The sequence below is a fragment of the Astatotilapia calliptera genome, chromosome 3 (assembly GCF_964374335.1).
Source record: "Astatotilapia calliptera chromosome 3, fAstCal68.1, whole genome shotgun sequence".
NCBI lineage: Eukaryota > Metazoa > Chordata > Actinopteri > Cichliformes > Cichlidae > Astatotilapia > Astatotilapia calliptera.
In genome coordinates, this window is record NC_137424.1 from 16530797 (window position 1) to 16553626 (window position 22830).

General features: G+C 40.5%; 1 protein-coding gene and 1 long non-coding RNA gene across 2 annotated transcripts in view; one reads left to right on the forward strand and one right to left on the reverse strand.

Annotated features, from left to right (window-relative positions):
• Window positions 1-3090: 3090 nt before the first annotated feature.
• The window catches only part of LOC113035147 (protein TANC1-like), a 388820-nt gene continuing 369080 nt past the window's right edge, over window positions 3091-22830 (reverse strand). Inside the window, exon 17 of the mRNA XM_080298189.1 lies at window positions 3091-3489. The gene's annotated coding sequence lies outside the window, so the exon portion shown is untranslated. The remainder of the gene's footprint in view (window positions 3490-22830) is intronic.
• On the forward strand, window positions 5889-6427 carry LOC145425343 (uncharacterized). Its single transcript, XR_013906010.1, has 2 exons — window positions 5889-6094; window positions 6177-6427. It is a non-coding gene; the product is annotated as an uncharacterized LOC145425343 (long non-coding RNA).

Genomic DNA, 22830 nt, shown 5'->3' on the forward strand with positions numbered 1-22830 from the left:
TGAATTTTTTCCAGCCGAGGCGTTCAAAATAACCAAACTGCTAATAGTCACGGTTTAATTTGGGCAGCTGCCTGCCTAATATAATGTAAAATCATCACAATATTTTACACAAAGAGAGTAAATGTATCCTTGTACTCAGCTAAGACAGCTGGGCTGCTGTGGCTTGTGTTTATGTTCACAGTGACATCTGATTTAAAAGCAGACTGTCATGGTTGCGGCTGTGTGCAGGCAGGATGAGGACCCAAACGCAAGCTCACGGAGGCAGGAATGAACTCAAAACACAGCTTTATTGCTGGAGAGAGAAACCATACAACCTAAACGAGGAAACTATAACGTAATACACAGAGAAACACACGGCCATGAAGGAGGGAGAACGCGACACAGAACTGAGGGAGACGCAGACATAAATACACAGAGGGTTAACGAGGGAAGTGGGAGCACACGGGGAACACAGGTGACACTGATAATCATAACAAGACACGGCAGGAGTGAACGCAACACTGACGGGAGACTGTCAAAGTAAAACAGGAAGTACACGGAGGTTCAGAGAGGAGGAGAGACAGCACGGGGAGAGCACGGACATAACGGGCTGGGAAAACATGGAATAAAACTCAAGGAGGGGAAACGAGGGCTCACAGATACACAGAGGGGCACACAGGAGGTAATCAAATAAGGAACATCTTAACAGAAACCATGGCATAAATAAAGAACAACACACAAAACATATGAAAACTAAGAATGCTGGGCCAACATGGCCCAGGATCATGACAGACAGCAAAAGACACTGAGCAGCATATCAGTCAGCATGGGAAAAATGCCATAGATTTAAGGAACCAGGCTAAAATAATTGGTTTCTAGTGGGTTCTATTGTAAGTGCTCTATATTTCAGCATGACATACTGTATGCATCCTACACTGAGAACCCTTGAAGCTGATCATCAGGGTATGCTGTGTACTTCTTACACAGAAGATAAAATAACATGCAAAGATTTTAGATGGTTGTGGTTGGTCCTTACACACAGATGTAAGGTCAAAAAAAAAATCACCCACAATGGATCGTTCACAGACGCTGGTCCAGTGGAACCCACTTCCACAAAGGCTGCACCTGCTCTGGCAGAACAGGAAGCATCAACTACATAGTAGCTATTTTCATAATTAAGACATCAACTATAGGTGTTCCCAAAATGTGCCATGTTGTCTGCACACCTGACAGTTCAATAAGTCCTGTGTTGATTACAGATGGTGGTTGTTTCCAGAAACAGCACTTGCATAAAATAAGTACAGAGCACTTTATGAGCCAACCTGCTTCTTTAATGAGCATTTAGGTTGTTTGTATTCAGTGTTCACAGATAATATGCTCATTAAAAGGGGGGATCCACTATGTCCTTCTTCACAATCCTGTCTGCCAACTTTAAGAAGAAATCAGAGTGACGCAGAAGCTTTAAAACAGTGTTCAGAATAATCAGTGATGCTTTTATCTGAACTGATGACAGATAAAGATGAACGTGAGTGTGGCAGAAGAGTAAGTTCTCCCTCTTTCTTGGAAGTATACAAAAGTCTGTTGTTTCTAAAAAGTTAATAAACAAACAACAAGTTCTTACAGAATGAGACGTGAAGCCTGGAGACGAGCAGTTCAGACACGCTGTTATTAAATTCTACCTGAGCAGGTTATAGTTCACCTCAGTTACAGAAGAACAAATAACACTTGGCTCTGGGAGCTTCAGTTTTTATACACTGTCGTAGCACCACCCTAAGCCATCATTTGCATCAACACCTACATCACTAGCCCAGCAGTTCTAAGAAACTTCTCTGTTTGTGGTTCAGAACCTAATGTGACACCAATGAGCACAACAGCATGCAGCTGCAGGTTGTTGTTCATACCTGGCTTTACAATAAAGAGCCATGTTTGCAGGCAGCTGTTTGAAGTTTTGTGTAAAATATCATTTTTATAGAAATAAACCAAATGTGTCTAAATATATTAAGTAAACAATCAGAATAAGAACATTTTGAAATAAAATCCAAAAACTGCATCTGGCTTAGTTTTTGTTGAATAAATAATGACTGTGTGTAATATGTCATGTGTTGTATATGTAAGTTGTATTTGTACAATGAAGCCAGGCTTTCTTTGTGTTAGCTGCCTGACAAAACCTAAAACTCTAGTCAGAGATTGCAGGTGTCACAACAGACATGATCAGCTTTCTCTGTCGATCCTATCTTTCTGTTTCACACTCTGTGCACTCATAGAAAAAAATCTTTAAAAAAACAATCACATGACTCTTCTTCCACACAACATGATCCCTGAGTGCCGCCTGCTCCAACCAGACATGTTCTCACAGCGACGATGGTGATAATTAAAATCTACAAAGAACGTGATAAACATTATTAAAATGCAGCACTGTTAAAGCAACGTGATTAATGCTGCATTAAAATGAGCCTTTAGCACATAGAGATGATTCAACAGTTTCATTTGACTTCATTGTTTCTAAGACAGATGCTACACCAGTGAAGGTGCACTTAGTTTTCACACACTGCTTCTGCATTGTGTCTTAGTTTTAGTGGATTAAATAATGACACAGTGTTTGTTTGTTTTTCTTTAGTAACAAATGACCTCAGACCAGCTTCTAATATTTTATAAACAAATAAGCATAAATGCATAAACTCAGCCTGGAATCACATGGGATAAACATGGGATGTGCATTTTTTTATTTGTTTTGTGTTACTGAGTCTTGCAAGAATGCCAACCTTACCAGCAGCAGCTTGGTTTTTTTGTTTGTTGTTTTTTTAATTGAATGAGTGCTGAAAGTTGAGCAACAGCTGTGACAACGAGAGAAGATGGAGCCAATCAGAAACAACTGTGAAAATGTACAATATGCAAGCTAAGAAAGCAAAGTGTAGCAATGTTGCCATCATTTTTGTTGTTGTGGGATTTTTTTCAACATTCACTGAAAATCACTTCTCTCATATTTCCTCTTTATTATTTTCATCGCTGTTTAAGAAACGTAACAAAGTCTTATAAAGCATCTAAACCAGCATCATGAAGTGATGTTTAAAGATGGCAGCAAGCTTACAGCATCTCTCAACTCAAGAGCAACATTCAAAGTGCACAGGCTGAAGGAAAGTATTGATTTTATCACATGCAATTACAATACGCCTTTTCATCTGTATCTGGATGTACAATGGGTATCGTTGTTTGTCCCAGCAGTTTACAATACAGAATGTGCATGTCTGTGGGGCTTTTATAAAGATTTCTATTTGCATTGATACAATTGCTTGGATCACAAATTGTTCTAACTTGATTAAAGTCACCAATGATAAAGGTATTCTTGCGCTTACAGTTACCATTATTATCTCTGTTTGCTATCAGATCATCACATCCCCCTTGTGGGATCATGTTGATGATATGCTGGTTTTCTGAACACGTCCGTTAGTCATGCAGAGCACAGTGCCAGAGAGCGCCACCAGCAGGAACATGGAAGTCTTCATTGTATTTCTATATCGAAAAAGTAAACAGAGTGAATATATAAATCAGTATTATTTCATTTCATTTATTAACTTGTTTATTTTTCCATTTTCCTAAATGTTAATCGTGCTTAACTATTAAAGTAAAAATACAGATAGATAGGAAACTCTCTGAAAAGTCAAACTGTTTTCAGTGAGTTTATATATTTGCCAGAGGAAAGGTCAGAATCTGCATATCTGACCACTTTGAATCAATTTATATCTAAACAGAAATCAGTAAAAGTTCAAATCAGTTTATCAATATCCTCATAAGTGAGGATATTGATATCCGTATAACTGGAGTTATTATAGATTTTCATACATGACATTTGTGAAAAAGGCGAGGGTGTCAGGGTCCCTGTGTCTACCCCAGAGGCGGAGCCAGACATTTGAAACACCCGGGGCTTAGCCAAAAAGGGTAGTATGCATGTGGGATTTTTTTTTTTTTTTTTTTTTTGGAGGGGTAGAAATGACTGAAAGATTAATTGGCTCTGTTTTGAGTTTTGTTCAAAGAAGAATGACTTCATATAGGGAAAAATATATATCATATGCAGGACACCTAAAACTAGTTTTTTAATTAGGCAGCAAGGCAGAACAAGGTCAGGGCTGTATCAAGACACGAGGACTAAAGCCCAATTCAACCAGACCCAGAACTGATCCAGAATTAAAACAGGACTACAACAGTTCAAAATCAGGACTACTGAGGACTTAACCAAGACAGAACCACAATCAGAACTAGATGATAGTAGCACTAAAAATCATCATAGACCTGCACTACACTTATTTTTTTAATTCTACCAAAGTACAATATTTAGATTGAGAAAAGTTTATATAATTATTTAGCCTTGTTGTGCAAACAAGCCTGCATAACTTAATAAATATAGAATTTGAAAAATAACAAACCTAAAAAGAAACACTAGGTACGAGATACATGAGGACCTATGATACGGTGATACTTTTGGTAAACAACCATTTGACTAACATGTGTGTCTCACCTGCTCTTGTTCATCTCTGTTCTGTCCTCATTCTCCATCTCCCTCTCTGTTCCTCTCTCTCCCTCTTTGTGCTGACAATCATCAAATATACAGTTGAAACCAGATATTTACAAACTCTTCAGATCAAAACACTTTTATAATTGTAACATCAAATCAGACTAAATGTTTATTTTTTAGATTGATAAATATAAAAAACATATTTGTTAACTTTAAGAGTAAAGAGAGAAACTATCTGTATTTCTTAATTGCAAATGGCACCAAATTGTATTCAAACTGAGCCACACTTATGGAGCTCCACGATTCTTTTCCTGGTGTTTTGGTTGACATCTCTTGATTTTCCCATGTCAAAGAAACAGGCTCTGTGTTTTGCCTTATATGCATCCACAGCTGTGCCACCAGTTTACTCACATGGACTCTACTAACCTATCAGAAGCTTCTTCAGCTCAGAATGGAATCGTCTGGAGTTTTCTTATTAATTAACAATAAACTTAGTGTACATGTACTCCTAAATTTAATGAAAGTGATAAAAAACAGAAATCTCTGTCTCTCTTTATTCTGACATTTAACTAATTCAAAATATATTTCAATATTTATCTAAAACAAAAGTTTACTCTAAATTGATGTTGTACAGTAAAAATGTTTTATGTTTTCTCCCTAAAGTGTATGTAAATATCTGGTTACAAATGTGAATATCCTGCTGTGTACTGAAATCCCTCTTATTTTGCATAGAAATATACTGAACAACATACAAAGCATAATATATAAAATAACATTTACCTGAGTTTTTTCTTTGAAAGAACCCTCTAATGTCCATTCTTATATTTCAGTACATAACTGAAACCGATTTAGTCGGGGAGGGTAAGAACTGAAAATATGAAATAAACACACGTAAGCTAAGACTCTCTAAAAAATAGCATTTGTTCGGCTTTTCATTTCGCCATTTGTTGATTCACTTGAAGAGCAAGTAACGTAATATTGGTCAAGTGATCAGTTTGATATCAATCTTTCGTGATGCACCGTCATATTTACATTATTTGTACGGTACGAATGATTTGCTTTGGTACCTGGTCAAACTTAAGCTCTCCTTAGTATGGCTGGCTCCGTTTCTCCAACAGCGCACACAGGCAGCAGCTGCCCCGCCCCCTCGCTCAGTCACTTAGTGCCTGAGCTCAGATCATACCAATATCAGGGGGGATTCACGCACAGTCGTAAATTCCCCCAAGTGTGCACTATGTGCTTCGAATATTGTGTGTACTTTTTGTTTTATACAGTTGTCAGCCAGGCATCTATGAAAAAATTACACTCCAAAAGACTCCGGGCTTCTGACAAAACAACCCGGGCTTAAGCCCAGTAAGCCACCCCCACGCTCCGCCCCTGGTCTACCCGCTCGCCTCAGTGTGGCTACATGTGTTTTTTTGTTTTGATTTTGTCCCCGCTCTCTCCCTCCCTCCTTCTCTCACTGCCTGGGCGGAGCTCATCTGTGGGCTCCTGCCCTTGGCCCACGCACCTGGTGACACCTGTGGCTCATCACCCAACAGTGTTCCAGTCCCCTTATAAGATGGCAGCCCTGTATTTCTCGTCGCTGGACCGTTGCCGACTCTCGTCAGTGTTAACCCCAGCTCAGTTCGTTCTCGTGTTTCCCTAGCGATCTTCTTACAGTAACCTTTTGCATCTCTGTGAATAGATTTCCCTGGACCTGCCCCTGTGTTACCTGAGCGATCAAGTGTGTGAGGATTGGAGCGAGCTTTTGTGTTTCTTGTGGAGTGTGAAGAGGAGCGTGGAGCGTGGATGGAGTGAGGACTTTGGAGCGTGTGTGGACTGCAAGTGTCTTTCCCCCCTCCTGTTCGTGTGTGGATTCCCGGAACCCGTCTTTTCCCCACTGTGTAAATAGATCACCTGGTGCTTCTGTAAATAAAAAACCTTTATTGTTCCCTACTCAGAGCCTACGCGTGAGTCCGTTCAGTCCCGTTGTGACAGAGGGTAAGGACGTAAATCGACTGGTAAAGAGGGACTGGTGAAGAGTCTGCAGCCGCAGCACCGATCCATCTGTCCATCTCCTGTTCCCTTCTCTGATCACTCGTGAACAGGACTGCGAGTTTTGTAACTTAATAAAAGCAGTAATTTGTTTGCCAGAGGGCCCCTTCCACGTCACACCCTGTTCTTTCCTTCTTGTCTTATATGAAAATTCACTTTGTGGAGCTTTTTGGGAAATTGTTAAACTTCAGGAAGATTCTGAACATGCCCCATCGTTTAGCCAGCTCTTTGGAGCTGAGCAGGTTCAGGCCTGTTGTTGTAAGTTTTATAAAACGATCTCATTTAAACGGATAATCCAGCTGAAGCTTCAGACAGCCGTCAGACAGTGAAACACTGCCATCTGCTGGACGCGAATAACAAAGACGCTGCTTTGACGGGTGAGGGAGTTTCAACAAGTCTGCAACGACTCAAGCATCAAACTACAGAACTATTCTAGCGGACATGGTGCTCTAATGACTGCTTCATTAACGCAGGTCAGAAAGGATCAAACATATCAATAAATCATAAAACACAAAACGTCTCTTATTGCCCAGGGCTCAGGAAGTGAGTGTGTTCCTTATAGCCCAACACGTTCTCACTCCCAACTCGTCAAACGTGTGACGCATGGTCAGGCTCCCTCTGCTTCACTTATGGACCATATGGACCACCAGGTAAGACCATTTAAACGGACAGCATTTATAGAATGACTATTAAAAGTCAGCGAGTGTCAGTAATGTTAATGTGGTTATGTTAGTAATACACCGAGTGCTAATATAACAGCTTTAAGATGCATTTGTAGATGTTATTACGTGTTTTACCGTCTTTATGGTGCTAGCTTAAAGTTACGGTGTAAACGTTAGCTTATATTGGAGGAAAGCTGTTACTGTTTAAACGATGTTAGCACAGAAATATTAGCTTCTGTCATGACTGATGAAGTTACTAGTTAATAAAGTTTCCAGTAAAGTGTTTAATCGCAGCCACAGACTGACAGCAAATATCTCGATTAGCTTCAGTGCATCTGTAATAAATATGTGCAAGTTTCAGTGCTTCGTTTAAACTGTATGATACTTATACTGACCCAGGGTCAGTGTAAAATACAATCCTAGCTGTGTGAACAAAGCCTGGCTGCTTTAATCCTGCATGACAAACCTCAGGATGCAGGTTATTATTACTCTTTCCTGCTGGCACACCTGTCACACCTGAGAGTCAGCTAGAAACTCACAGTGACGTGGACATCATGCAAAGACTGCCAGACTCTGTAATACTGCAAATGATCAGTGACTCAGGTTATCACTAAACTTTAAACGGCACCTCTGTGTCTCTGTGTGCTGAACATCTAGGATTGAGTCAGGCTGCATTGACTGTGGGACTTTAATGTGTTAAAAGCAGGTTGAAGACGGCTCAGAAACACTTGAAGATTAAAATTTAGCATTATGGCTGCTGGTGGTTTGTAAAGCCTCTACTCAGCTGTATTTTTGTTACTAATTTATGTTTGTTGTTGTTTAACACAGATTTCAGAAGAGCAAATATGCTTAATAGTTTAACTAGATTTCATTTGTCAGTGTGGGACTGCTGAGTCACCTGAAGAACTCATTTCATTCATTCTCCACATGATGTTCATTTACAGAAATGTTTCACAGGAACTGATTTCTCCCAAAGGGTGAACTAGTGTGTTTCCATAGATTACCTCTGTATGAATGTACTTCTTAAATGAAGGCAAGTGTTTGTCCTTTTTTGTTCCTCAGGTACAGTACGTGATATCAAGGGCAGGCGGTCATCACTGGGGGTAGACAAGAAGCAGACGTACTTCCAAGAGGGAGCTGCAGTGAGGTCAGAGGTCAGAATCTGAAACAGCTCAGGTTTATATTTTAGAGGTTATAAAAAATCAAAATGTATTATTTAAAGAAACCTTTAAATAATAGTCATAATTATGATTATTATAAGAAATATCAAACATTTAAGTGGATTTTCTGTTACACATATCGTGTTAGCCCTGCAATAAACTGGCAGCCTGTCTTTGTCCTGTATCAGCTGGGATAGGCTTCATCCTCCTGCAACCCTGAATTGGATACATTGTATTCCAATTATGTAATCTGATCATTTACAAACTCAAGGTATCTAATCAAAATGTAAGTGATGCCGCCCTTGACAGACAGGGAGATTTTATTCCTCAAAGACCATCATCCAGTCGAAGTACTAGTTGCCACGTGGTCAGTGTTCTCACAACCATTGATTTTATCTCACAACTTGTTTTCACCAAAGAATTTCAGTAAGTAAATATTCTTCAATCTCTTTTTCCCCCCAGTGTCTGCAGATCAGCATCAGTGTCCACGTGAAGAACCTAGTTATGTTGCCAGTGTCAACCCAACAAAAGGTACTTTACCTTCTTGTATATATTGTGATTCCTTTACTTTTATATTTGTTGTTATAGTTGAGTTAGGCAGGGCTTTTGTGCAGTCCTAAGAAACATACTGCCTAGAGTGTTTTTCACTTTGTGGAAGAGTTTCTTTATTTTTTTTCTGTTAGTGTGTGGAACTGAGGTGCTTCGTCAGGAGCTCCTTCAGTTGTTGGAGGATGGAGAAGAGGACGCAGCCATGACTTGTGAGACGTTGTCTGAGTCAGCTGCTACTCACTGGGCGATCAGAAACATGGTGTCCTTGCTAAAGTGGAAAGAGGCCAGGCCTTGTCTTATAGACAATATGTTAGCTACTCTGGATCCACAGTCACACCGTGTGTGTCAGTGTGGCAAACAAGTAGTTGTGAGGTGTCTGGACTGCCTGCCTCTTCCATTCCTTTGTGCTGACTGTGATATTGCAGTTCACACACGCTTTGTCCTGCACAGCAGAGAGGCAGTAACAGGAGGGTTTTTGCAGCCTTCATCAGAGTTTCACAATCCAATATGTACGGTTTTTAAGTCTTATGCATTTATTGCTATGTACTATGAGTGTGTGCTGTTATTGTATATTTATTGTGTATCATTTAATTTCCAATTCTTTTTATATATATTGTGTGTTTTTAATGTTAGTTCGGCTGTTGCCTGTGCAAAGACCAGACTGTGTGTGACTGCCCAGCAGGTAACGTTGAGGTTTCACCCGGTGCAATTGTGGCTCTTGTAACCATAAATGGTAAGTTGCTCTTTTGTCACACAGTACATACACAATAGATGTGTTTGCAGGTTTTATTGCAAATTGTACATTGCTACATTGTTTTGAATTACCCTCGGCCCGCAGTATATGTGGGCACCTGTCAAAGGTCATTTGGATTTACCAGACCGCTTTGAAAACAACATGGGAAAAAATGAATGTCTTTGTTGAGCCATGACTGGATTTCTCCTTATCCTTCCTAAAGGCCGTTATAACCTTGCACTGCCAGTGGTGAGCTGCACCAGCTGTGGCCTAATGTGGTCCCCCTCAGTTAAGGACTTCCAGGGTGGTGGATATTGGCCTGGCACCTTAAATTTCTGCACCCTGTTTTCAATGGATGTCTTTCAGTCTTTCTATGACATTAAGAAGCTGCAGCAGGGATGTCACTTAAGGCCTTTGTCAAAGTGCTGGATGAACGAACAGCCCATTTTGGAAGGGTGCGTTTCTAAATTTGTCAAGTTTAAGGAAATTGTGCAAATCAATGTTTATGATGACTGTCCGTGAATATTCTGTTGTTTGTCCTCTACTTAAAAGACTGGCCGAATATCAGCTGATGCCTTCAGCAAAAGTTTCTTGGAGTGGAGTGCTGTAAAGTGTGAGGTGGACAGGATGTGCAAGGAGCCATGCTTTAGCTGCCCTGCCTGCACTCCAGACATGCTCGCCGTCTCAGTTGATGGAAACTGCAAGCTTTATCGCTTTCAATCAAATGCAAGGTACGTTATGCATTGTGTACATAAATCAAATATGGATTTGTACAAAAATTGTATTTTGATGTTTCTTTTCAAACAACTGTCACCGTGTTCGTTCAGCACTTCAGAGCAGGGGAACTTTGAAGGTGTCTTCATTGAGAAAGATGAGGAAGTTGCTGAGTTTGTGAAATACATCCAGAGACACACAAATGATGTAAGATACACATATATATCAGTGCTGTCAGCGTTAATCTTGTTAAAATGACGTTAACGCCGTAACCATATACTCATACGTGTGTGTGTGTGGATACATATTTGGATGGGTGGATATTTATTTTGTTTTTCTCTTGGTGTTGTCGTAATACTATTTACTTGACTTTATCTTAATGTGTACTTCATTTTGAGTAGCTCACACTTGGATGTGCGAGGTATACTGCAGCTTGTAGTCTTGGATACGTTTAAGACATTTTGTTATAAGGTTGAATGAATTCAGCAGTCATGTATTGTGACCTCCTTTCTATAGATCAAATGGGGAGGTGCGTTTCAGGATGGGGCCGGTTCTACAGTTGGAGAAGAGGTGGAGCAAGTAAACAGTTTCCTGTCTAGGGCGGCCATCACAACGAAGTACATGTCTAAAGCAGGTGTGTGTCTGTGTGTGAGATTCCACTCAGTCTCCTGCTCATTCATTCTTATTTGTATACTAACTGAAATGCAGGGCGAACAGACATGCTGAGCCTCCTGGCTTTGGGCTGGAACAAAAGGAAAGTGGAACAACTGGGCCGCACTTTGAGCCAGAGATATCTAAAGGTCATTTTTTCAACACCCATTTTAATGTGTGTGGTAATGGGGGGGAAACACCAGTACTCTAAAAATGTCCATATGAATGACATTTATTAATGTATTCTTAGATCATAAGGATCCTTAGAGAACAAGTGGAGAGCCTGAATGCGAGCAGAAATGAGCTGGGTGTGGATGACGACACACTGCAGCAATGGGCTGAAGGTGAGTCTCAATATAATGCACTCGTGTATAACAACAGGACCCACCATGGCCTCATTAAAGAACTTAGAGTTAAGATCTTTCTGACAGTGTCAACAAACAATGAAAAATAAGCTTGTAAAGCAGAATTGATGGCAGAGTTGTTGCGTTTGATCAAATTGGATTGGACCTGGGTTGAAGTGATGTCGTACTAGTTGGTTTTATAAAGCTGAACACCAACATACTTGTTATCTCATGATAATGCAGCACATGAAGGCTCCAGATGTCTTATAATGAATATCATCAAGTCAGTGATTACAGAGTCCACTGTAGTTTGGTGACTGTTACTCATCCTGTGTTCTGATTAATATTCCTCTCACTTAGAAACGGATCAAACTGATGGCAGCCTTGGAGCGTTGCAGGCACGAGTAGAGGAGCTTGTCGTCATCATCAGAGTGCGAACACAAAGTCTTTACAGACAAAATGGTGTCACAGTTTCTTTGAAACGGACCGTTTGATGCTCAGTTTGTACAGCTCGTACAGCTACTTTGTAAACAGAATAAAATCAGATCCAGGTTTGTTTAAGCTGGATGTGATTTGTTCTAGCAAACGAATTGATGAGTGTAGATTAAAATGTAAATATATGCATTATGTGAAGGTGTTCCTTTTTATGATTATTTACAGATAGCAACAAGAGGCGACACAGAATTCACAAGGTCATCTTAGATGAGAAGAAACGCTTGGCGGCTGCTGTTGACGACTACAACAAGGAAACAAGCAACAAAGCAAATCGTATCCAGTGATGCCCTCATGCAGAGCGACGTTTGGCCCTGGCAGAGCACAAGTGAACGTAAGCTCTTGATTTCTAAATATCCTTTTTAAACAAACTCCCAGTATCTGAGCAGCAGTTGAATGTTTTGTTCTTGAATCATAATATGCTGCTATGTTTTCCCATCTGATGTTGTTAAACTGCAGCTGCTGCTGACCTCCGGACAAAGAGAAAGGTCTTTGAGAAGGTGATGGCTGTGAGGCGCCTGAGAGAGGAGGAGATGATCCTTTGCAGGGAGATGCAGCATCACTGGACAGTGTTGCGAATGCGATCTGTGGTGTTGGGGACAATCTCCTCAGACTGTAAGCACATCTTTTATTTATTTATACATTTGGTGATGAATTGATTGAAAATAATAGCAGATGCTAAAGTCTTACTGGATCTTTTACCTATATTTGGGTTGCTAGCTAACACTGCCTTCTCCCTTAAAAAAAAGCTTAATTACATGATCCTAACTCCTTGTTTATGAGGTGAGTTTTTTTGTTTGTTTTACTTATATTTAATAGTTTTGTTGTTTTTACAGCCTCCCTTGTTGGCATGTCGGAGGATGCACAGAAAGGACTCCATAGCCTGGTTTAAAAACAAAGTGAACTGAAAGCTGAAACGCTCAAAGTAAAGGACGTGTACAAGAGAATCCTCAGCCACCAACCACTCCTGGAAATGGACTCGGAGGAGGAGGAGGACGTTCCAGACGATGAGAGTGATTTGAGCACTTCTGATGAAGACTGATTGTGTCATCATTGATGTTATGTTTGCTAGAATAAAAAGTTAAACACATCTGTTTAATGTGATTTTTATAATGTCTGTTTCAGAAATTGCTTATCAACAGACATTTTACATGTTGAGAAGAAAAATGTAATTCCCTTGGTGCAGTTGTTTACCCTGAATCATTCTTTCCCATCTAATTTAATGACTCGTGTACATGTTCAGATACAATAACATAATTGAATTCATGGGATGCTTTCTGGGCTGCTCAAATTACCACAAAATGTAAAAGCACCAGGCAGCACACTCACAAGGACATGTTTTGTTCAGTGTTTTGTTGAAGAAATCAACAAGTACAACTGAGATGTTTGCTGTAGTGGTGTGTTTGTTAAGAAGCATGCCAGCACACTGGTGAACTGACAGTCCCAGAATGCACCCGAGCCAGTGACTCGCCCCAGAACAAATGACATTAATTATCTAGAAAGACAACCGTGATCAAAGACTAAGTAAAAGAGTAGGAAACAAAAGATAAGGAAAGGTACTGTGGGGTAGGAAAGAAAGGCCAGAGCTGTGCAAAATGACCTCCAGCAGGCCACAAATATGCACGTCTGCTCAAACGGTCAGATACTGACTCCATGAGGGTGGTATGAGGGCTCGACGTCCACAGGTGGGGGTTGTGCTTACAGCCCAACACCGTGCAGGATGTTTGGCATTTGCCAGAGAACACCAAGCTTGGCAACTTTGCCACTGGCGCCCTGTGCTCTTCACAGATGAAAGCAGGTTCACACTGAGCACGTGTGACAGAGTCTGGAGACGCCGTGGAGAACCTTCTGCTGCCTGAGTTGGCAGATGCTCTAGTCCTGGAGTCTGGGAGGAGATCCATCAGGAGACCATCTGCCACTTCATCAGGAGCATGCCCAGGTGTTGTAGTGAGGTCATACAGGCATGTGGAGGCCACACAGACTACAGAGCCTCATTTTGACGTGTTTGAAGGACATTACATCAAACCAGATGAATGATTCTGTATTGCACTGATCAAGGAACCAACCCAATAGGAGCTAAAGGCATCCTCTTCACATTACTTAACATAGTGAGTTTATACTATGTTTAATGTGCATTTTCTTCATCAGTCTAGAACATAACATGTTAGCGCTCCCTGGTTCTTTTTGGAGACAGATCCTGAGACAGCAGGCAGCTTTGGAGAACTCATGCCAGCTGTGGTCATTAAGGAATCCTTTGATTTAATATTGATTTCATGACAAATATCCTCAGGCACATATTCCTGGATATATACAATGACACGAGTAGACACTAACCCCCAGCAGTCTGGTGCTATGACAGCATAACTAAGGGCTGACCTGAACCAGCCCCAACTATAAGCTCTATAAAGAAGTGAAGTCTTATGCCAACTCTTAAAAGTCTTGACCATGTCCACCTCCAAAACTCATAATGGACTTTGGAGGTGGACAGCTATCAAGCTCCTCACAGAGGAGCAGCTTGACAGCTAAAAGCTCCCAATTTAGTTTAGTCCAAATACATGAATTCAAATTGAGGTGATAACTATTTATCAACAGTATGAATGTCTGTTCCCGTCCAACAAAGTTGTTACTACATACCATGTTGAGCAGGGCTTCCACTTGACTTTAACTTCTTCTTTTTCCTGAAAAACATGATATAAACAAACAATTAATTCAGAAAGACATGCAGGTTGCATACAAAAAGGAGCCTACAAACATTTGTGTACTGTTGAATGGCTCAATATATTATACAGTTAGTTTACAAAAACATAAGAACCACTACAATGCTTGTACTGCCAGCATCGAGTGCATGTCAGCAAAGCAACACTGCTTACATTGTGGCTCACAAGCTCCACTCCTTTTCATCAAAACCAAAATTTTATCTACATTCTGTTTTTTACACTTTAAATCCCAGTTAGGTTAAATATTACCAGTAGCTTTTCAGATAAAACAGTAATAAAGTCCTAATGGTTTCATAAATCTTCATATTTTTTTTCATATAAGCATCGGGGACAAGGCTGTCTTGCAATTGTTGAGGTCACTAGTGTGCGCCCTATTTCTTCCAGGATCACTCTTCATTTGTAGGTTTTAGTGGACTCCTACTACTGTGAAGTGGTTTTCATGGGACAGGGGCTTGTATTCCAAGATCTGGGAGATTGTAGAAATGAGCTGTGATGCCCTTCTTGCCATCTTTCCAGAAATATCAGTGATCTGGAAGCTGTTAGGCTGACTTACAGCAGCAGCACTTTCTGCACCTGCAGAAACTCCAGGACACATTTACTAACAGTGTTTGTTGCTGTGTGTGCTGCAGCTGCAGCTTTGAATTTGTTTTGAGAGCTAATATTTTGGCTTTGGTGTCTTGTTATGAAATGTACAAGAGTAAGAGTGTTAGCATGTGTGTCAAAGCTACGTTTGACTGGGAAACTCAAAGCTCAATAACCTGTATCAACAACAATTCACTGCAGCCTGTGTAATATTTGATGCATCATAATTTATTCCAGTCTATCTTGCAAATACATGTTTGCGTTGCAATGTCATGCACAACACACACAACTATTAGAGCCTTAAGATCAAACCTGCGTCATTCTTTTGGTCCACTGCAGTGTAGCAGTCAAACAAGGAGAAGTGAAGTGGCCCCAAATGGCCAGGATAGAGATCAGAGGGTTAATGCGTAAAATGCATAAAAATATTATTGATTACAGGATAATACATTAATGTTAATATCAACAATAAGCTTTTTACTCTGAAGTTACAAGTATAAACAATGCTGTTACATTTACACTTACATTTTTTACTATAAGTATGGAAACAAGTGAACAGCATTTTATAATAAGTTTAACTGGAATTCTGTACACTGAAAAACAAACAACAGATAAAAAACACAAACAAACAGCCAGTGCCTTCATCTGTCCATTAAATGTCAAACATCGCTTTGACCTGTAGTCTCTGCTCGTCAGCACATGCTTTTAAAAAGAGCTCCATGTCCTCTGCAAACTGAAAAACAAAGAGGAAGAAGTCCCTCTACACAAAAACACTGTGGATGACAGGCCAGGCAAACATCTATTGACCTGTTTGAATGCCTCCTCATCATGTGAGCCTTGAAGTTTTTTTGTAAGAAGACTAAGACCACAGTGAGGACGTTTCATTTTCATGGACTTTCCACAAGCCCCAGTTTCATTTAGCACAGAGGGTGGAGCACATGAATGTTCTACCCAAGATTCAGGAAATGGTTTAGATGCTGGAGACGAGACATGGAGAGGGAGACGAGGCTCCACGGAGAGTTCAGTGGGGAGCAGTCCTGAATGCTGACATGACAATAATTGCCTTGCCATATCCCCACGCTGTATGACTGTCATGTTACAGAAGGGCAGTGAAAGTGCACCGGCACATCATTTTGTCTGTAAGAGAGAAAAAAAGAAAAAACATGTAATTTAAATGTAGTTGTATAGAATGCAGTCAGTTTATCTAACAATCAGATTGTACATATTAACAAAAATATCCAAGCCGTCCTCAATAATGAAAGCAAAATGGTGTGGATCACAAGAGCTGTCAGGAAATGTGGTGAACAGGAAAAATATTTAATGAAAACACTTTTTTCTCTCGCTGATGAATGAACTGAACTGTACAATGTGAAAAATAACTTTTAAGTCAACAAAGACCTGCAGAGGTGCTGAAAAGAAGTGCATATTTATGACTTTAACTATGAGGTATATTTAATACCAACATACCTTTGAAAGGCAAAGCACTTTGAATGTGTCCATTTATATGCTGCTCAATCTTTGCCCTGACAGCAGGGCTGAAAGTGGGGCACAGAGGGCAGTGAAACAGCCAACACGTGGTGCATTCCTGCAATTCTGGCCTGGAGGCAGAACTCCAATTTGATATTTGCATCTAAAACAGAGAGAAAAACAGATAAACACCATATACACATTTAAGTTCAGGTTTTAGCAGAAATAACACGTTACAGTTAGCATGTAAGAGATTTGGGAGAAAATTCTTTACAAAAACATAATTTACAAGAAACTTTTATTTGTGACATACGTATCTATTGACATATAAAAGACAATTGAACAAAGGCTAACTAACATCTGGGCAATAAAACAGAATAAATAGAGAATATTAGTATTTATACATATATAAAACTCTCTGTGACGACCTTTACAATGTTTTTGCAGGTGGAATGAGAGATATGAATAAAGTGCAATATGCAGTAAATGGAACAATGTGCATTGATGTTACAGATCGTGAAAAGTAGTGAAGTGAATTTGTTCATAACAAGCAAAAATCAAATATGTTTGAAACTGACCACTAAATGCTAACCAGAGGTGTCAAAAGTGCACATTCTTACTAAAGTTTAGATGCCTCGGGGGTCTGACCGTTGTTGTAGCGCTAACAAAGTGCCAACGTAATCAGTGTAAGCAAACTAGATGATTCCTACAATTATATAATTATTAACGGCAAATTTAGACATGAAAGACTCTGTAACAACCTTTACGATCCACTTGCAAGGTTTCCACAGTCGATGGCTGTATCCCAATTCAGGGTCTGCAGCCTTAAAGTTCGCAGCCTCAACGGTCCATGAACTCTGAACATCTGAACTCTGAAGCATGAACTCTGTGTCAAAGATTCAAGCTGCAGTTATTTATATTTCCTATCACCTTAAATCTTCACTCAAAGACACTCAAGTATCTGTGACAGTGTGTATATAGATGTATCATATATAAGAGAGAAATATTGTTCTTTTAATATGTTGGCATTACTAAATGTGGCTCAGTGCTTACATATATGTGTAAAAAGCAAATGTACGAGCTGTGATAACTGTGTCTGATAGAATGAAGAGTAGACTGATAAATGAAATATTCCTTTATTGGGTGAGAAAATCAGACCATGTCATAACTGCTTTAAGTCACACAGAATAGACATCAGAGCCTTAAACAGGCTGACGTCTGCTAAATGGGTCAAACTGGGCAGAAAGTCTACAAACACATAACATCCTTATAGAATATGATGTAACACTATAGATCAACTTAGCTCAGAATATATAAAGCAAATAAACAATTACAGCAATATGATGCAACAAACACAGCAGTGCTACTGATCCAAAATACTCAAAGCTTCATAGAACTGAAACAAACATTTATTTTTAGCTCCATTCTGCTGCTGATACAGACTTTAGGTTTCTGAACATTAAACTTGTTGCTGCCTTTCATAGTGTGTAACTTGAAGGCCCTGAGTACTTTCTCCCACACTGGAAACACTGGAATGACAACATTATTTGAACATTACCTAATAAGACTGATTCAGGACAGACAGTTATGTTAAACTTTCCTAGCAGTCCTTCACAAACAGGGAACAGTCTGTCTATTCTCTCCATCTGTCAGCTGCTGCTGGCTCTTCCTCCTCCTCTTCCTCACACACTGCTGAGTTTGTCCTGGTGGATCATCAGGGCTGCAAAGCCTCACAGATGATGTGCAGCAGTGGGTCCCTCAGTCTGTCCTCACTCTGGACACTTGCAGTCGTCACACATGGAAATCAAATGTGTGATAAGGTGCAGGATTCAAACACAAGTGTAACTTATAAACACATGTTCATACTTTTATTCCACAATCAGAGAGAAAGAAACAGAGAGAGAGTGCAGGACCATAGCTGGACTCGCCATCGGGCATACCGGGCATTTGCCCGGTGGGCCGCTGGCGATTTTTTGCTTTTATGGGCCGATCGATTTTTTTTTTTTTTTTGGAAGAGTATAAATAATGAAAGGTGTTGGATTGGCCAATTGGTCATGATCGACTCTGGGCTGGACCAATTACAGCCGAGGAGGTCGGATGCACCCTCCCCCTTGTTTAGCAATCTTATAAATGAACTAAAGAAAATGGAGAACAAAAAAAGGAAAGAAGGTGCAGAAAAAATTAGGGCCAAAAAGAAACAAGCCCTTCAGGCAGACGCTGCCAAATGTGTAAAAATAACTGAATTGTTTGGCGGTAGCTGTGGCATAGCTTCCACAGATTTAGCAACATCAGCAAGTGGTGGAGGCCAGCAGGTGGATAAGGGAAAGGGGAGGCAAGAGGAGGAGAGACCCGAGGTCGCCACCGGTCATAGTGGCAGAGGAACTGAACTTCAGGTAAGAAGTTATGACCTGCTGTCTATCTGTGTCAGATATAAACCAAGTTTAGTTGTAGTTTGTTTTCGTTGTGCTGACTTTTTACAGTCGCTTAGAATAACTGGTACTAGCTAGCATGACGGAGTTTATATACTGCTGGGCGGGTGCTATGAAGTTACTGATAGTAAATTTTATTTTATGCTTAAGGTTAGTTTCTCAAACTCCTCAAAATCTTAACAAATTGTGCCAATCCTTACATGTTGCACCAGGCTGATTTATCATCAAAAGTGGAGAAGTCTGTGACAGAGGAGACAGAAGAGCAGCAGAGAGAGATGGAGCAAGAGAGAGAAATAAAAGAGCAGGAGATGGAGATGGAGAGATGACTTTATGTCATCCATGAGGGATGCATTTGACATATGTTTCACATATTATAGCCCAACAAGTTACTTATAGCAATTTAAATACGAGCAATCACTTTTTGGCAGACAATCACTTTTTGGCACAACACCGGCTATTTTTTGTGTTTCTTTTTATCGCTCTGTAGCTGAGTTCAATTGAAAGCCTGCATGCGCTAGTACCTCTTGCCACAAGTTCCCAGAATCCTTTGCAGTTTTTACCCCTGAATGACGTCACATTTTTGGTGGGCCGGTCTCTAGTCAAAATGCCCAGGCCGATTTTTTGTCCCAGTTCAGCCCTGTGCAGGACAGACAGACAGGTGACAGTCTCAGGTGTACACACTGCTACACAACAGCACCAGAGAAGGAGGATTTAGTGTTTGTGTTATTACGAGTGCTAAACAAGAAGAGTTCCAGATGGTGCAGTGGACACATGTGTGACTGCTGTGATTAAAGCATCTTTCTTTCAGCTTAACGAGTGAACCGTCAGCTCGTTCAAACACACGTTAAAGTCCGTTTGGCTCGACACCACCGAACAGAGGCAGCAATATAACATAGCTAACATTAACAGTGCAGTGAATCCTGCTTGTGCCGTGATATTCAGGACTGCAAACCGAGCAGCATCACTGACTTTCAGCTTGTTGTGTTTGTGGATAAATGACTGACTTTAATTATCCACAAAATCATCACATTCTCTGTAGGATTAAGGTCGACTATTGAACAGCGTATATTTTAAAGTAAAGGCTTTAAAACCAAGTAAACGCTGAAAGTACAAACATCACTAATGTCACATAACTTTGCCAACATGTGGCCAACAGGAATGTTTTAATGTTCTTCATTATTAAACATCTGCACATAAATAAGTGACATAATATTCAGTACTTACTTCTGAAAGTTTACTCTTCAGCCGCCCCTCTTCCGCCGTTTTCTTTCGGCAACATTATCCACACCCACCGCCGCACCGTTCTCTCAGAACTGAAGAAACTTCTTGGATAAAATGTCTTCAAGAAATTTAAAGCAGTTCAGACGCTTTTCTTTCCCAGCTCCTCAGACTGTCCACCCTGTTAGCTTCGTTAAGCAGCCATGAAGAGTAGAAGGCCAAGTATGAGTTTCAAACAATAAACACATTTATTTTTAAACCCTGCAAATAAACAACATTAACATCAAAAGTTTTACATTTCCTAAATGTATCCCACAATCTGAATATAACACCCACTTCCCCACGTTTGATCCGCTGTGTTAAATATGATTAAGAACAGAATGCAATCATTTGCAAATCCTATAAACCAGTATTTTAAACAAAGTGAGAAAATGAAACATTTAAAGAAAAATATTAGCCCATTTTGAATTTGATGGCAGCATCCTCTCTCCAAAAACTAAAGGCTTTACGATGTTTAGTGCTGGACCATGTTGGTTAATGTGTAAACTCAACAGTTTCCATTTTGATTAACCTGACCAACATCTAACATAGAACACCTTTGAAGTGGACCTCGCAGCCTGTGGATAACTTCAAACACGTCGAGGTCTTCAGAGGCTGAACTTTGACCCAGCATCACAAGGAGCGCCATAAACACTTGTTACGGTTATTAGAAGGAAGCCAGCCTTTAGACATCCCCACAACGACATCGTGACCAAGGGTCTGTTGCATGATTTTTAACATGGCTACAATGTGTCGTCTGCTGAGTCATCGTTTAATACAACAACGTACTGAAAGAGAGCATTCAGCATCTGACTGAGCTGGACTAACCTTCCCTTTCAAAAGTGAAAACTGCAACATAAAACTGGAATACAACCAACTTCTAATGAAATGTAACATTTTATAACATGAACACAGATTCCAGGTGAGCTGTGTCCTCCAGGACTGGATTTACCAGAACAGGTATGAGGATGGTGCCTGACGGGCATGTACGAGCTGGAGTGGATCCCAGCTAACACAGGGTGAGGAGACAGACCACCGTTCACGCTCACACTTATTCACCAGTTAACCTAACCCCACTACCTGAATGTCTGTGAACTGTGGGAGGAAGCCAGAGTCCCCTGAGAGGACCCACACAAACACGGGGAGAACATCCAACCTCCACAGAGACTCTCTCTGCAGTAAAAGCACAAAATAAAAATCACACCGTCATGTAATTCAAGAAACTGGTCTTAAAAAACAGTTAATCTAATATGTCCACATGGAGCCCGTGTTAAGGTCCGTACTGGGCTTCAGAACATCAAGTGAACAACGTCAGATGGGACCTGAGTGCGTTGTCTCCTGATAGAAAGTGCTGAGGATCAGAAGGACTCAGGGACAACACGATATCTGTCCAGCAGAGGGCGGCATTATTCCAAACGGCTCCATCCTAGAAACATGATGTGGAACAGCTGACCTGTAGATCTGCTCAAGAACAATCGTCACAGTCTGATCACAGTCAGTCCCACGTCTGCCATGTTCTCAGCTTCCTTTAGTACAGGTAGCTTTAATGATCATTTCAAGTGTGGTTGTTTCATGGAAACAGAGAGCAGACTGCAACATCTGTGACAGCCACCTCTAACACTCTGATGGACGTGTGGACAGCAATGCTGCCTGGAACAGTACCGATGTTTCAGGGCTGATGACGTTTTTGGGTGGGACATCTACATCCTGACATATCAAGGTTACTTTACTTTTACGTAAATTTGCTTTACAGAAAAATAATAGCATTTGTCATCCCTTCACAAACACACACATCGATTTAAACCTGACAGACACATATTTGGAAAGTAGACGCGATGAATCAAATCAGAAAAACAGTTATTAGTTATTAAGTTTAGTGACGGCAGCAGGGACAAAGCTGCTTTTATAAGACTTTGTCCTGCATCATTCTCATGATAAAACAGACTCAATGGCCCCAAGATATTTATATGACTGCACTTGCTCAGGTTTGTCCAGATTTCAAACTGTTCTAAAAGTCTTTTGATTCAAATTTGGGGCTGTGTTATTGAAAGCAGCAGAGAAATCGATGAACTGAAGTCCTTTACTCTCTACATGTTTGACAATCAGGTGAAGTAGAATCAAAAGCGCGTCCTCCACTCCTCTGTTGGGCTCATGTGCAATCTGCATTGAATCAAGCTGAAGTTCAGTGTCTTCCATAATCACATTTCTGATGATTTGTTCAAAGACTGAAGTGAGGGCAGCAGGCCTGAAGTCGTTTAGAACTTTTGGACGACTAGATTTAGGACCAGGAACCACAACAGCTTCTTTCCCAAGAGAGGGAATGAACGATTTATTCAGAATAACCTAAAATATGGGACTGAGTTCTTGAGCACAAGTGTAGGAGCCATATGAGTTGTTCCTTTTTGTTTTGGATTAAGAGGGTTGGTTTAAATGCACACCTTGTATTGGTGCACGGGTGTGGGGCGTGACTCGTGGGCGTGTTAGGTGATAAATGTGGTTGCACTCACCTGTTCACCGCACCTGATGAGCAGAAAGGTCGGGTGAGCATGA